This window comes from Microcebus murinus, chromosome 12 (assembly GCF_040939455.1).
Source record: "Microcebus murinus isolate Inina chromosome 12, M.murinus_Inina_mat1.0, whole genome shotgun sequence".
Lineage (NCBI taxonomy): Eukaryota > Metazoa > Chordata > Mammalia > Primates > Cheirogaleidae > Microcebus > Microcebus murinus.
The window spans coordinates 26,533,635-26,547,138 of NC_134115.1; the positions used below are offsets into that span (position 1 = coordinate 26,533,635).

At 37.5% G+C, this 13,504-nt stretch overlaps 1 protein-coding gene across 1 annotated transcript in view; it reads left to right on the plus strand.

The window, feature by feature from the left end:
- The window catches only part of ABHD17B (abhydrolase domain containing 17B, depalmitoylase), a 44,702-nt gene that overhangs the window by 3,932 nt on the left and 27,266 nt on the right, over positions 1-13,504 (plus strand). The gene's annotated exons all lie outside the window — the stretch shown is intronic.

Here is a 13,504-nt window from a genome sequence, read left to right on the forward strand (position 1 = left end):
TCCTGGAGTTCAAGACTACACTCAAGTCTTGCTACCAAGTGTGTAGCCAGCAACATCAGACTCACTTGGGAGCTTGTTAGAAATTCTGGACCTCAGGCCTTACCCCACTAACTCAGATGCTGTAGTTTAACAAGTTTTCCAGGTGATTGATGTAGGCATTAAAATCTAAGAAGCACTACTAGAAGAAATAGTTGTAGATACTTTGCACCTGTGGGTAGTATTACCATCAATACAGTAACTACAGACTGACACAGATATGTTGAATTAGCCATTCAGACACCAATAGTGGTGGCACTGTTGGTGAAAAATGATTTTCCGAAATAACAAATGTAAATGTTCAATCGTCCCTCTTTACCTAAGGTTGCATTCTTAGAAGGCATCATCTGTGCTAAAACAATACAAATAGACTTTGCTATTTAGAAGTATCTGACCTTGGTAATTTTTTTCCCCTCTTCTTATTCCTCTATATGAATGTCCAGCAGAATATTCAAAAGTCATGGGAGATGAAGCAACATTATCTTTATTCAGGAAGAGTGCCTGGCATCCCTGGCCTCTATTTAGTACTGCCTCTCATTCATTATAACAGCCCAAAAGCTGCAACTGAGAAAAATTGCCCTGAATTGTAAATCTGGGAGTCGATTGCTAGACCCTAGGGTGTGAGCTTATTTAGCTTTATTAGATAACTGCGAATTTTCTCTACAAATTGTACCAGTAATGGATGAGAGGGTCTGTTTTTCTACCTTCCAGATATTTTAGGCTTCTTAATTTTTGCCATTCTGAGGAGTATGCAATGGTACCTCATTGTAGTTTTTATTTGCATCTTCCCAGAGAATACTTTGTTTATTGGCTTTCATATTCTTTTTCTATGAATTGTCTGCTCAGTTTTTCTATGGGATTATCTTGTCCTTAATGACTTGTAAACAATTATGTATTGTTTATGACAATACTTGGTAGACTTTGAAAATGTCTTCTTCCAGCCTTTAGCATGATTTTTCACTTCAAATATGGTATCTTTTAGTGACTGGAAGGTTTTGATTTAATGTCACATTTATCATTTTATGATCTGTGCTTTTTCTTTTTTAAGGAAAGCCTCTATACTGGGGTGATAAAGATTCTTTTAGAGTGTCTTCTTAAAGTATTACATTTAACATTTAGATCTTAAATTTACATGGAACTATTTTTATATAATAAGGTACTTGTGAATCTAAATTTACTCAATAAAAATAACTGTCCTTTATACGAAATTATGTCTTTTTTAATGTTAAGATATTCTGATGAAATTATGATAGTAATTATATTTAGTTCTTAATCTCATTGTAGCAAAATTAAAATTTGGCAACCCTGTCATTTCAACTTTTTCCTTTTTTAACTGGTTTTTGAAATTCACAAGTTTTGGGAACCACTGCTTTCTAGTACTCTGATACTTATGTTTCATCTGTGTCTCATATTCCACCTTTAAAGCATCATAGAATATGAGCAGGCACGCTTAAATCCTAATCCTTGATCATCATCTGCATTTTCCACATTTCCTAGTTTGTTTGTTTGTTTGTTTGTTTTTTGAGACAGAGTCTCACTTTTGTTGCCCAGGCTAGAGTGAGTGCCGTGGCGTCAGCCTAGCTCACAGCAACCTCAAACTCCTGGGCTCAAGCGATCCTCCTGCCTCAGCTTCCCAAGTAGCTGGGACTACAGGCATGTGCCACCATGCCCGGCTAATTTTTTTTTGTATATATATTTTTAGTTGGTCAATTAATTTCTTTCTATTTTTAGTAGAGACTGGGTCTTGCTCAGGATGGTTTCGAACTCCCAACCTCGAGCAATCCGCCCGCCTCGGCCTCCCAGAGTGCTAGGATTACAGGCGTGAGCCACCGCGCCCGGCCTCCTAGTTTGTTTTACATGTCTTTTCATCACTTTTTATTATGGCTAGGATTTTTAAAGTGATAACAGTAGAATTTCAGACTAAATTTAAATAGTATTTGAATGTATGGAATAAAAATGATAGAGAAGGGCAAGAGTATCAGTGTGGTAGGTAGGCCTTATTGAGTAGTCAAGAATAAGCAGAGATATGTAGTCAATGAGGGTATTAGCTATGTAGATATTAGCAAAATCCAGGAATAGTAGACAGAATATCACCTTTAAGTTAAACCTGGGTTCCTGGCTTTCCCACTTAGAAGTTGTGTGAACCTTGACAAGTTAATTAACTTAACCTGAAGTCTTGATTTTCTCATGTGTAAAAGGATGATAACCTGAGAAAAGTATTATTAAGATTAAAAGATAAAACAGGTGAAAGTGCCTTCCTCCTGTCCCCCACTTTGTTCTCATATAGCACTCTGTACTTTATTTTCATAGCATTTATTACAGTTTATAATTATCTGTGTCATTATTTGATAATTGTTTACCACCTATTCTAAAATATTGCTGGGAAGAACCAGTCTGTGCAGTAATACATTTCATTAACTTATATTCATTTGTTGACAACCTCTAAACCCTTTTTCATTTGAAAATCATCTCATGCGGATTTGTTGAGAAAGTGTTTTGTATTTATATAGTGTCTTTATGCTAGAACTTCAGGTTGTATTATAGGCAATAGCTCATTAATCATCACGTGGCATCTTTGTGATAAAGGCAGTGGATATATGTTATCTTGCACTTGAAGGAACTAAAGCAGCTGATAACGAGCATAAAGTGACACAAAATCAAAGAGAATTTGAATCAAATCTGATTACATTTGGTTACATTTTCCTATGCTGCTTTTTTTTTCCTTCTGCAATATTGCCAAAATTGACTCTCTTTAAAGCAAAAGCAACAACAAAAACAACACACAAAAAATCCACATAACCTGTGTGTTATATTGTTAGATCATGGCCTGTAGAAGATCATTAGCAAACAAGCAATAATTCTAGCTATGACTTTATTTTCAGTTTTCCCCCATGGAGCACCTTAAAAAGTATCTGAGGAAATGATATTGGAATTGTCAATAGAGTTAGAGGCCTTTACAATTTAAAAAAAACTACTACATACAGGTAAAGAAATTGCTTTCATTATGGCTGTTTTGGAGTATTTAAGATTTATTTTGAGGATATAGTCACATTAAAAGAATAGGATTAAGAAAATAAGTAGTATATGCTTAATGTAGGTCAGAAGGAAGGTTGAAATAACCTCATTAACTTGGTGTATTAAAGTAAACAAGCACATCCAGGAACAAAAATAAAAAGCATTATCAATTTATCAATTGTAACAAACTTTCTTTAGCTTCTGATTTAGATTATTCTTAAGTGTTTTTTGAAAATTAAAATCAATTAGGTAATTCATGTAAACCTTTTCCCAAAATGCCATCTGCAGATTGTGACCTAGATATTTTTTCTTTTCTTTTTTTCTTTTTAGAGCCCATCATAGCCATAGATACTTTGTTTCTGGTTAGTATCCTGCTTTGTGTATGAATAATTTTTTACTCTCTGGTTCTGCCATACCCAGCCCCAAAAGTAACAATTATTCTCTGCACATCAGTTACTTGCAAATAAAATAACGTTATTTAGTAATTTTTTTCCCCCTCACCAAAGGAAGTAAAGCTTAACTAGAGGCTTAAAAAAATCCAGTAAAAGTTGTTTTATTTATTTGAAGAGGGGTGATGACAATGGGAGGATTTTACTAACAGAAGGAACAGTCTGTGCTTAAGGCATAGAAGTAAAAAAAAAAAACAACACCTCTCTTAGGGAGAGACAGCATGAGCATGGTCAGTAGAATAAGTGAATAGGGAAGTGCTCAGAAATAAAGCTAGAGACCAGGAAGCTAAGAGAGTGGGAGGATCACGTATAATAATAATATGCCAACAAATTTAGACTTAATTCAAAAGGTTTGTAAGGCCCATTGGAAGATTTTAAACAGGAAGTTGACATCATCTGGCAGCAGTGTATAATGTGGATTAGAGGGATATGAGGTAAATATCATTCAGTGATTTTATACATTCCATGAAGTAGTTGAGCTAAGATGTATCTGAGATGATTGGAGAGAGATGCATAGGAAATAGACCATGACTGAATGAGGGGGAATGAAGAGGGGTAAAAGGAAAGGGAAGAAAAGTGGGGGAGGGAAGGCAATGCAGATGGAGATATTCAGGTCCTATTGTTTAAATCTTAGAGATTTAGATTTTTAGATTTAGGTAACATTAGTGTATAAGTGGTACTGAAAGCCCTGCATTTGGGTAAAATAAAAAGAAGAAGACAAAAGACCATTTTGTAAAAAAATAAACACCTTTGAAGAGATTATCTGAAAAACCAAGGTTGAAGGTTAGTTTCAAGAAGGAAGGAACAGCCAATGATGTTAAAATGCTACAAAGTGATCATGTTAAAGTTGAAGATTGAAAAATACCTGTTATACTTAGAAATTTTAAAAAGTCAGGTGTGATTCTAAATAGATTAACAAATTGATGATAAATGCTAGATTACAGTTCATCTGGGGCCTGATAGGGAATACTGGGAAGTGAAAAGAAGGTTGGTTCTGAAGGATGTTCAGATATAGTTGGTACAATCTAGATATAGATACATTTTTATTTTTTAAAAGAGAAGTCTTGAATATGGAACTAATAGAGCAGTAGAGGCTGAGGATACAGGAAACAGATATACAGGTAGGATATCCAATGGGGCAGGATCTTTGAAGATGCTAGAGGTAATGGAAACCCCATGAGAGAGTGAGACAACTTCCCAGGAGTGGAAAGGCAATCAGGATTTGATTGGTTTCTGGGGTCCAGAAAGAGATTATCAGATACGCGCCTGCCTGTTTCAAGTAAAAGAATATACTCTTTTGCATCTAGTATGCCAGAAATTTAAATGTTGTCTCATTTAGTCTTCACAGCAACTCTGCAGAGTATACAGATGAGAAAATTGAGACCTTTCTTACAGATTTTAGTATATCAGAGGTGTTTTCTTTAATGCATAGAATGCAATGTAAACAGAAATACAATTTAATTATCACAATTTCCAGAAAGATTCAAGCCATAAATTATATTACTGTTGTGCATTCCAGTTCAAAACAACAAAACAAAAAACCTTTTAAAATTATATTTAGTAATATCTCAGTTTCTATTCTGTCAGGGTTTTTTTGTGTTTGTTTTTTTTCTTGAGACAGAGTCTCACTCTGTTGCCCGGGCTACCATGGCATCAGCCTAGCTCACAGCAACCTCCAACTCCTCCTGGGTTCAAGCCAGTCCTACTGCCTCAGCCTCCCAAGTAGCTGGGACTACAGGCGTGGGCATGCACCACCATGCCCGGCTAATTTTCCTATATATTTCTAGCTGTCCAGCTAATTTATTTCTGTTTTTTAGTAGAGACGGGGTTTGCTCTTGCTTAGGCTGGTCTCGAACTCCTGAGATCAAATGATCCTCCTTCCTCAGCTTCCCAGAGTCCTAGGATTATTCTGTCAGATTTTTAACTATAACTTCAAGTTCTTATTTTTTTTTTTTTTTTTTTGAGACAGAGTCTCGCTTTCTTGCCTAGGCTAGAGTGAGTGCCGTGGCATCAGCCTAGCTCACAGCAACCTCAAACTCCTGGGCTCCAGTGATCCTCCTGCCTCAGCCTCCCGAGTAGCTGGGACTACAGGCACAAGCCACCATGCCCGGCTGATTTTTATATATATATATATATATTAGTTGGCCAATTAATTTCTTTCTATTTTTATGGTAGAGACGGGGTCTTGCTCAGGTTGGTTTTGAACTCCTGACCTTGAGCAATCCGCCCGCCTCGGCCTCCCAGAGTGCTAGGATTACAGGCGTGAGCCACCGCGCCCGGCCTCAAGTTCTTATTGACTCTTTTTTATTTAGCTAACAGATTCTTCTTGATCAGGTGCTGCCCATATAATGCTGTAAAAAAAAAAAAAAAAGCAGACATGGCCGCTGAACTCGAGCTTTAAGTCTAGCAAAGACAATAAACGTGAATCAAGTAAGTTCATAGGTAAATATATGGCAGAGATTACAGCTTTCATCTGTAAAGGGAAAGAACTGAGTGCTGTGAGAAAGAGTAACCTAATGTAAAATTGGAATTCAGAAAATCTCTTTGACAATATGGCATTTGAGACTGAAATCATGAGAAGTCAGGTAAAAAGGGAAGAAAGTATATGTATTATGCAAACCCAGATCTGGAAACAGTGTCATGCTTTGAAGATATTGAAAGATGGTTAATGAGACTGCAACTATAGTAATGAAACTGGGAAAGTATCAAGATAAGGTTGAACAGGTAAGCAAAGGCCAGTTCATGCAAGGCCTTCAAGGACCTGTGGAGAATTTTTATTTTATTACAAGTACAGAGGTACTCCATCAAGGAGTTCTTAGGCAAGACATGCTTGTAGCGGCCGGGCGCAGTGGCTCACGCCTGTAATCCTAGCTCTCTGGGAGGCCGAGGCAGGCGGATTGCTCGAGGTCAGGAGTTCGAAACCAGCCTGAGCAAGAGCGAGACCTCGTCTCTACTATAAATAGAAAGAAATTAATTGGCCAACTAACATATATAGAAAAAATTAGCCGGGCATGGTGGCGCATGCCTGTAGTCCCAGCTACTGAGGCTGAGGCAGGAGGATCGCTTGAGCCCAGGAGTTTGAGGTTGCTGTGAGCTAGGCTGATGCCATGGCACTCACTCTAGCCTGAGCAACAAAGTGAAACTCTGTCTCAAAAAAAAAAAAAAAAAAGACATGCTTGTAGCACATGCAGGGAAGAAATTATAGGTCAGAAGAGCATACCAATGGAAGAAATTCACATTTACTTTGAGATATTTTTGCATTTGTTTGTTTACTCACACTTTGAGGTGTTCCTTCTGTTGTCTTATTCTGTATAACGCTGGTTAGTCCTTTGATTTCTCAAAGTCAGGGACTACTACAAAAGGGTAGAAAAGGTAACCTAAATTGCATGTGTTCTCATCTACAATTAAAGATGACAGAAACTGAAAGAATTTCCAATTGAACTGTCTTTTTTGGTTTTAGACTTTTATATATTGAGGTCAGTGAAAATGTCCTGCATATGTAATACTGTCTTGGCTTCTTTTTAGTAGGGCTCCCACAGGATTTACTTTTCTTTTAGAAATATCATATGTAGAGGCTTTTTAAATATTCACAGTACATCTAATGGAATGTGGAATTAGATTTCTTTTTTCTGTAGGGGCAAGGAAAGGAAGAAAACCATGTCTAGTTGTATAAAGATAATGTTAACATAGGATATGATGCCAACAGAATAGTTTACAGAGGAGAGGGAAGGTTTAATATGTTCTCATAGTTCAGTCTTTTCATATTAAAATGGAGGCAGTTAGGGGCATAAGAGACCATTTAAATAGATTCATATCTAGAACCTAAATTTCCTAACTCCTAGGCTGGTAATCTTTCCACTATTCCTGTATTTTATAAAACTTATGTAGAATGTGAAACAAGATTTCTTCAAAAGGTAAAAATTGTGTGCAATGCAAAAAGTCATTAGATGAGTATAATATTTCTTTGGTGATTTTACATGTCTGTGACATCCATGTCTAAAATGGTATGTAAAATGTATAACTCAGTGGGTGATCTTTGTAAGGATGAATGGGCCACCCATCTTAAATACTTGATTTCTTCCTCATTCCAGGAAAGTATTTACACCAGAAATACCCTGTACATGTGAACTACCAACAAAACACTAAAGGCTGAAGCTCAAATAATGGATTTGCCTCAATCATTTTTACAAACCTCTATTCCCGTTCCCTCCACTCTACCCTTCTGCAGTTGCATTACCTGTCATACAACTTTAGAAACTAGTTGTTCTCCGTCAGCTTTAGCTAAACTATTTTTCAGAACGACCATAAAAGTTGTCTCTATATAAAAAAAAAACAAAAAACCACACAGTATTTGCTTATATTCTTGCTACTTGCCTCTTTTAAAAGCAGACAATAAAACAAAATTCTTATAAACTGTGAAATATCTAGTAGATCACAATTGTCTTTATTTTATATTTGTTACTAATTTGGAGGATTTCGAGATACAATTACTTTTTTTTTGAGACAGAGTTGAGTGCTAGGATTACAGGCATGAGCCACTCGCCTGGCCACAATTATTATTTTTTATTTATTTATTTTTTGAGACAGAGTCTCACTTTGTTGCCTAGGCTAGAGCAAGTGCCATGGTGTCAGCCTAGATCGCAGCAACCTCAATCTCTTGAGCTCAAGTGATTACTGCCTCAGTGTCCCGAGTAGCTGGGACTACAGGCATATGCCACCATGCCCGGCTAATTTTTTGTATATATATATTTTAGTTGGTCAATTTTATAGTAGAGACAGGGTCTCGCTCAGGCTGGTTTCGAACTCCTGACCTTGAGCAATCCGCCCGCCTTGGCCTCCCAGAGTACTAGGATTACAGGCGTGAGCCACCGCGCCAGCCCACAATTATTTTTAAATGTACTCAAGTATTGTTGTTTACTGTAATCCTAGCATTCTGGGAGGGTGAGGCGGGGGCGGATCGCTTGAGGTCAGGAGTTTGAAACCAGCTTGAGCAAGAGTGAGACCCCATCTCTAACATAAATAGAAATTAATTGGCCAACTAATATATATAGAAAAAATCAGCCGGGCATGGTGGCACATGCCTGTGGTCGGAGGCTGAGGCAGCAGGATTGCTTGAGCCCAGGAGTTTGAGGTTGCTGTGAGCTAGGCTGACGTGAGAGCACTCAGTCTAGCCTGGGCAACAAAGCGAGACTCTGCCTCCCAAAAAAAAAGAAAAAAGTATTGATGTTTAACTGAAGCATGTAGTTTATACATTGTGCAATATAAATGATGGCAGGCATTTATTAATTTTCTATTTTCTTAGTAGTATGTGTTTGACATACCACCATGAAGCAAGTTGAAATGTGTGTCTGTCTGAGGTCTCTATTTCAAAACCTTAAATTTGAAATTTTGATGTAAACACACAGAGTTCTTCAATGGTACATACGTTACCAAGTCACTGTGCTCTACTTAAGTCATCAGTAGTATGAAATTCTAATGTGAGTCTAAGTCAGCAAGGTTTATATGCAGTAGCCTAAATGACTGCATCATTTTTATCCTGTGCTTAAAGACCTAGAATGGTTTTCTATACATAATTGAGTGGAGATTTTTTTTAATTTTCTCACATATCTAATCCCACCCTTACCCATTTTTTTATTTCCTATCCACTTTATGCACTATACTTTAGTTCTTTCTCACTGTCATATTTTATACCTGTTCTGCTAGCCTGAAGGGTTTTCTCTGTTACTGAAAATCTTATCTAACTCTAAAGTTCTAACTCTTTCACTAAGTCTTTCCTAATTATTGATCTTTACTTTTCCTGATTTTTTTTTTTTTTTTTTTTTTTGAGACAGAGTCTCACTTTGTTGCCCAGGCTAGAGTGAGTGCCGTGGCGTCAGCCTAGCTCACAGCAACCTCAAACTCCTGGGCTCAAGCGATCCTGCTGCCTCAGCCTCCCGAGTAGCTGGGACTACAGGCATGTGCCACCATGCCCGGCTAATTTTTTCTATATGTATTAGTTGGCCAATTAATTTCTTTCTATTTATAGTAGAGACGGGGTCTTGCTCTTGCTCAGGCTGGTTTCGAACTCCTGACCTCGAGCAATCCGCCTGCCTCAGCCTCCCAGAGTGCTAGGATTACAGGTGTCTGATTTTTTTTTTTTTTTAAGACAAGGTTGAGCTCTGTCAAACTACTGGGCTCAAGCCATCCTCCTGACTCAGCCTCCCAAGTGGCTGGGACTGCAGGTTCCCAGCCACCGCACCTGGCTAATTTCTCTATTTTTGTAGAGAAGGAGTCTTACTCAATCTTACTCAGGAGCTCCTGGCCTCAGGCAATCCTCCCACCCTGGCCTCCCAAAGTGCTAGGACTACCAAGTGTGAGCCACTGCGCCTGGCCCTTTTTCCTGCTTTCTGGAGCTTAAAATCTACCCCATGTTATATAACACTCAATTTTTTTAATAAATGAGAAGACTACACAGAGCATTAATTTATTCATCATAAGTTATGTATTAAAAATTACATTCATTATAATGTATTTAAAATATTACCATTTTAGAAATGAGCATATGAATTTAGAATTTTTAAAGAGACTTTAATGAACTTAAGGCTGTTTACCTTTTATTTTCAAATGAGGAAACAGACCCAGAAGAGTTAAAGGATTTACCCAAGGTCTTGAAAAATTAACTCCCAATCTGTTAAATATGTTGTCCTTATTTTAATTAGGCATTTTAATTTATTATTTGGGTAATTTATTTTTTTTTTTATTTTTTTTTACACAAGACCCTCATGTCTAAATATTTGGGTAATTTAAATTAAACTGTTCTTTGAAATGATTATTCAGTTCTTGTTATACACTACTGAAGAAAATGTGTGCAAAAAGCAAAGTTTTCATGTTTGAAGAAATTTTGGTAAAATGTACACTTGTTGAGGCCCAAGTGGCTGGGAAAGGTATTAAGCATAAATGGCAAGTGTTTGTTACACATCTTCTAAGAGTAGTGGTATTTCTTCAAACCCTTATTGCAGATGCAAATGATTAAGGGAAAGCAACTGGCAGCCAGAGGAAAAGGAAGTGGTGGTGATGGCAGTTTATATAGATAGCCAAACTGTGGGCAGACAAACTGAAAGCCCCATTAGTGAGGATTGACTGACATGTTACAACATCTGTGTAAACAGAGCTAACGAATACTATACTTATATTGAAATTGCATAAATGTCATAATCTCCCCTGCATCCTTACTAAAAAGGTATTAATTGTAGTACATGGAAAAATATATAGATAAGAGATAAGAGGAATATAATTAGGAAATAATTTTTGCCTTGCAGGATAACTTTATATCTCACGTAGAACAAGTTTACAAGATGTTTAATTATATGGAATGGTTGAAACTCTCTCAGTCAACTGTTATTAGTTAATTTTATAGCTTATTCTTAGAGCTACTACTTACAGGGAGGGAGAGATGTGTATGTTTTCTTGGGTTAAACTTTAGGTAAAAAGGGGACAGATCAATTTATTAGTCATTAATTAGCACCTAAAATTCTAATAGGCCAGGTGTGGTGGCTCATGCCTGTAATCCTAGCACTCTGGGAGGCCGAGGCAGGAGGATCACTCAGGAGTTTGAGACCAGCCTGAGCAAGAGCGAGACCCCCATCTCTACTTAAAATAGAAAGTAATTAATTGGCCAACTAAAATATATAGAAAAAATCAGCCAGGCTTGGTGGTGCCTGCCTGTAGTTCCAGCTACTCAGGAGGGAGGCTGAAGCAGGAAGATCATTTGAGCCTAGGAGTTTGAGGTTACTGTGAGCTAAGCTGATGCCACAGCACTCTAGCCCAGGCAACAGAAGTGAAACTCTGTCTCAACAACAAAAAAAACCCAAATTCTTTCTTATAAATTCTTGTGTCTTCCACTAGAAACCCTATGATTTTATTGTTTTCTACTTCCTCTTGGGTGCTTACAACTGACCATCTTAAAGTTTTCCATGCAGTCAGCCCCAAGGCTGCTAAAGAGAGATAGATAACATTTCCTAACCAAAGTCAGCTGCTTTAGCTCAGAAAAAGGACCATTTTTGTACCAACTAGAAAATGTATACATGACTTGATAGATTTTCTCTATATCCATTTATCCCATTCTTCCTTTTAATTCTGTCATTTGCCTTTAAGCAAAAATGGGGAGGGGTCCTAAGGAAGATTTATGTGTTTGTGTCTTGTGAGAAATGTATATATTCCTGTTTCTATGGTTGACATTGTCATGATAATCTTAGGACCTTTTTAACAGCTTTTTCCACTGGGAAAAGCTGGCAGCCTCACTCTAAAAATCTAGCATCTTTTTTATTCACAAGATGAAATTTCTACCCTCTCCCATCCCAGTATCTGTAAATCTACCTCTAGTAAAGTCTCAAGATGTGTATTTTAGAAGTATATCTTGACCAAGTTTTCTCAAACCTCCACTGGGTAGATGACAGAACTACCTATGTGAAGCAGGAATAAGAAATCTGCTGCCAAATTTATAATCTGGATTTTGTGCAATGCCAAATGGGAAAAAAATAAATTGAAGCCAAGAGTACAAAGTAGATATTCCTAATCTAGAACTGAGGATGTTAATCATATAAAAGTAAAGTTGGAGACAGAATGAGCATTTACAGAATGAAGATACGTCTAGATTAAAATGCAGTTTTCTTTGTGACAGAAATGCCTCGCTATATCACTGGAGATACACATCTTAACCACAAATCAGGTGCAAGAAGGAAGAATTCTTTTAGTTTCCCAAATATCTCTATTTTGGGTGTTCTAGATTGGGTGAGTGGTAAGGTGACACACCTTAACCCAAGAACCTCCAGAGTTTTGAGAAATTTCCAGATTATTCTTCTTATTAAATGTTTTGGATCCTTTGTCCCAATTTTTTGCATGTAGTTTCAGGGGTTCTTCATGAACCAGAATATCCTTAACAGTTCTGTTGCTGTCTAAGGTGATTTTTAGGTTTGACCTCAAGCTGTGGACACTGCACATTAACTGATTTTGCATGGAATTCATTAAATAGTACCTAGCACAGAACCATTCAGATAAAGGTTTGTCCAAAGTCACATAAGAGAGCAATATACAGTATTACATTATCCTGATACATTACCATTTTTGGGTAGAGGATGTTAGTAATAATCATTAAATATTACATAATAATAAAGTTTATTAAGCATTAGAACATTGACAAAGTTTTATTGTAGAGGCTGAAGATCTTGGTACATTCTTCAAATTGCACAGACTTTTACAAAGAAAGATAAATACTTCTCTCCCTTGAAGATCTATACTGGGTTGTAGTCTCCATCTACTTCTAGATTCAGTTTCATTAATACTCAGACTACTCAATGCTAGTATAAAAGGGTAGAATAAGCTAAGCAATGAAAACAATTCCTAAATTGTCACTTGATTAAGATTAGTGGATGATTGGGCAAGGTGGCACTCACCTGTAATCCCAGCACCTTGGGAGGCCAAGAGGGTAGTATTGCTTGAGGCCGGAAGTTTGAGGTTGCAGTAAGCTGTGATGACGATGAGGCCACACTGCACTGTAGCCCAGGCAATAGCAAGACCCTGTCTCCACTGGGCATGGTGTGGCTCTGGCATGTAATCCTAGCACTCTAGGAAGAAAAATTCAGGCACATGCTACAAGAAATAAATGAAATAGGCCAGGCACTGGTGGCTCACACCTGTAATCCTAGCACTTTGGGAGGCCGAGGCAGGAGGATCACTTGAGGTCAGAAGTTGGAGACCAGCCTGAGCAAGAATGAGACCCTGTCTCTACTAAAAATAGAAAGAAATTAGCCAGACAATTAAAAATATATGGAAAAAATTCAAGGCCGGGCGAGGTGGCTCACGCCTGTAATCCTAGCTCTCTGGGAGGCCGAGGCAGGCGGATTGCTCGAGGTTAGGAGTTCGAAACCAGCCTGAGCAAGAGCGGGACCCCGTCTCTACTATAAATAGAAAGAAATTAATTGGCCAACTAATATATATACAAAAAATTAGCCGGGCATGGTGGCGAA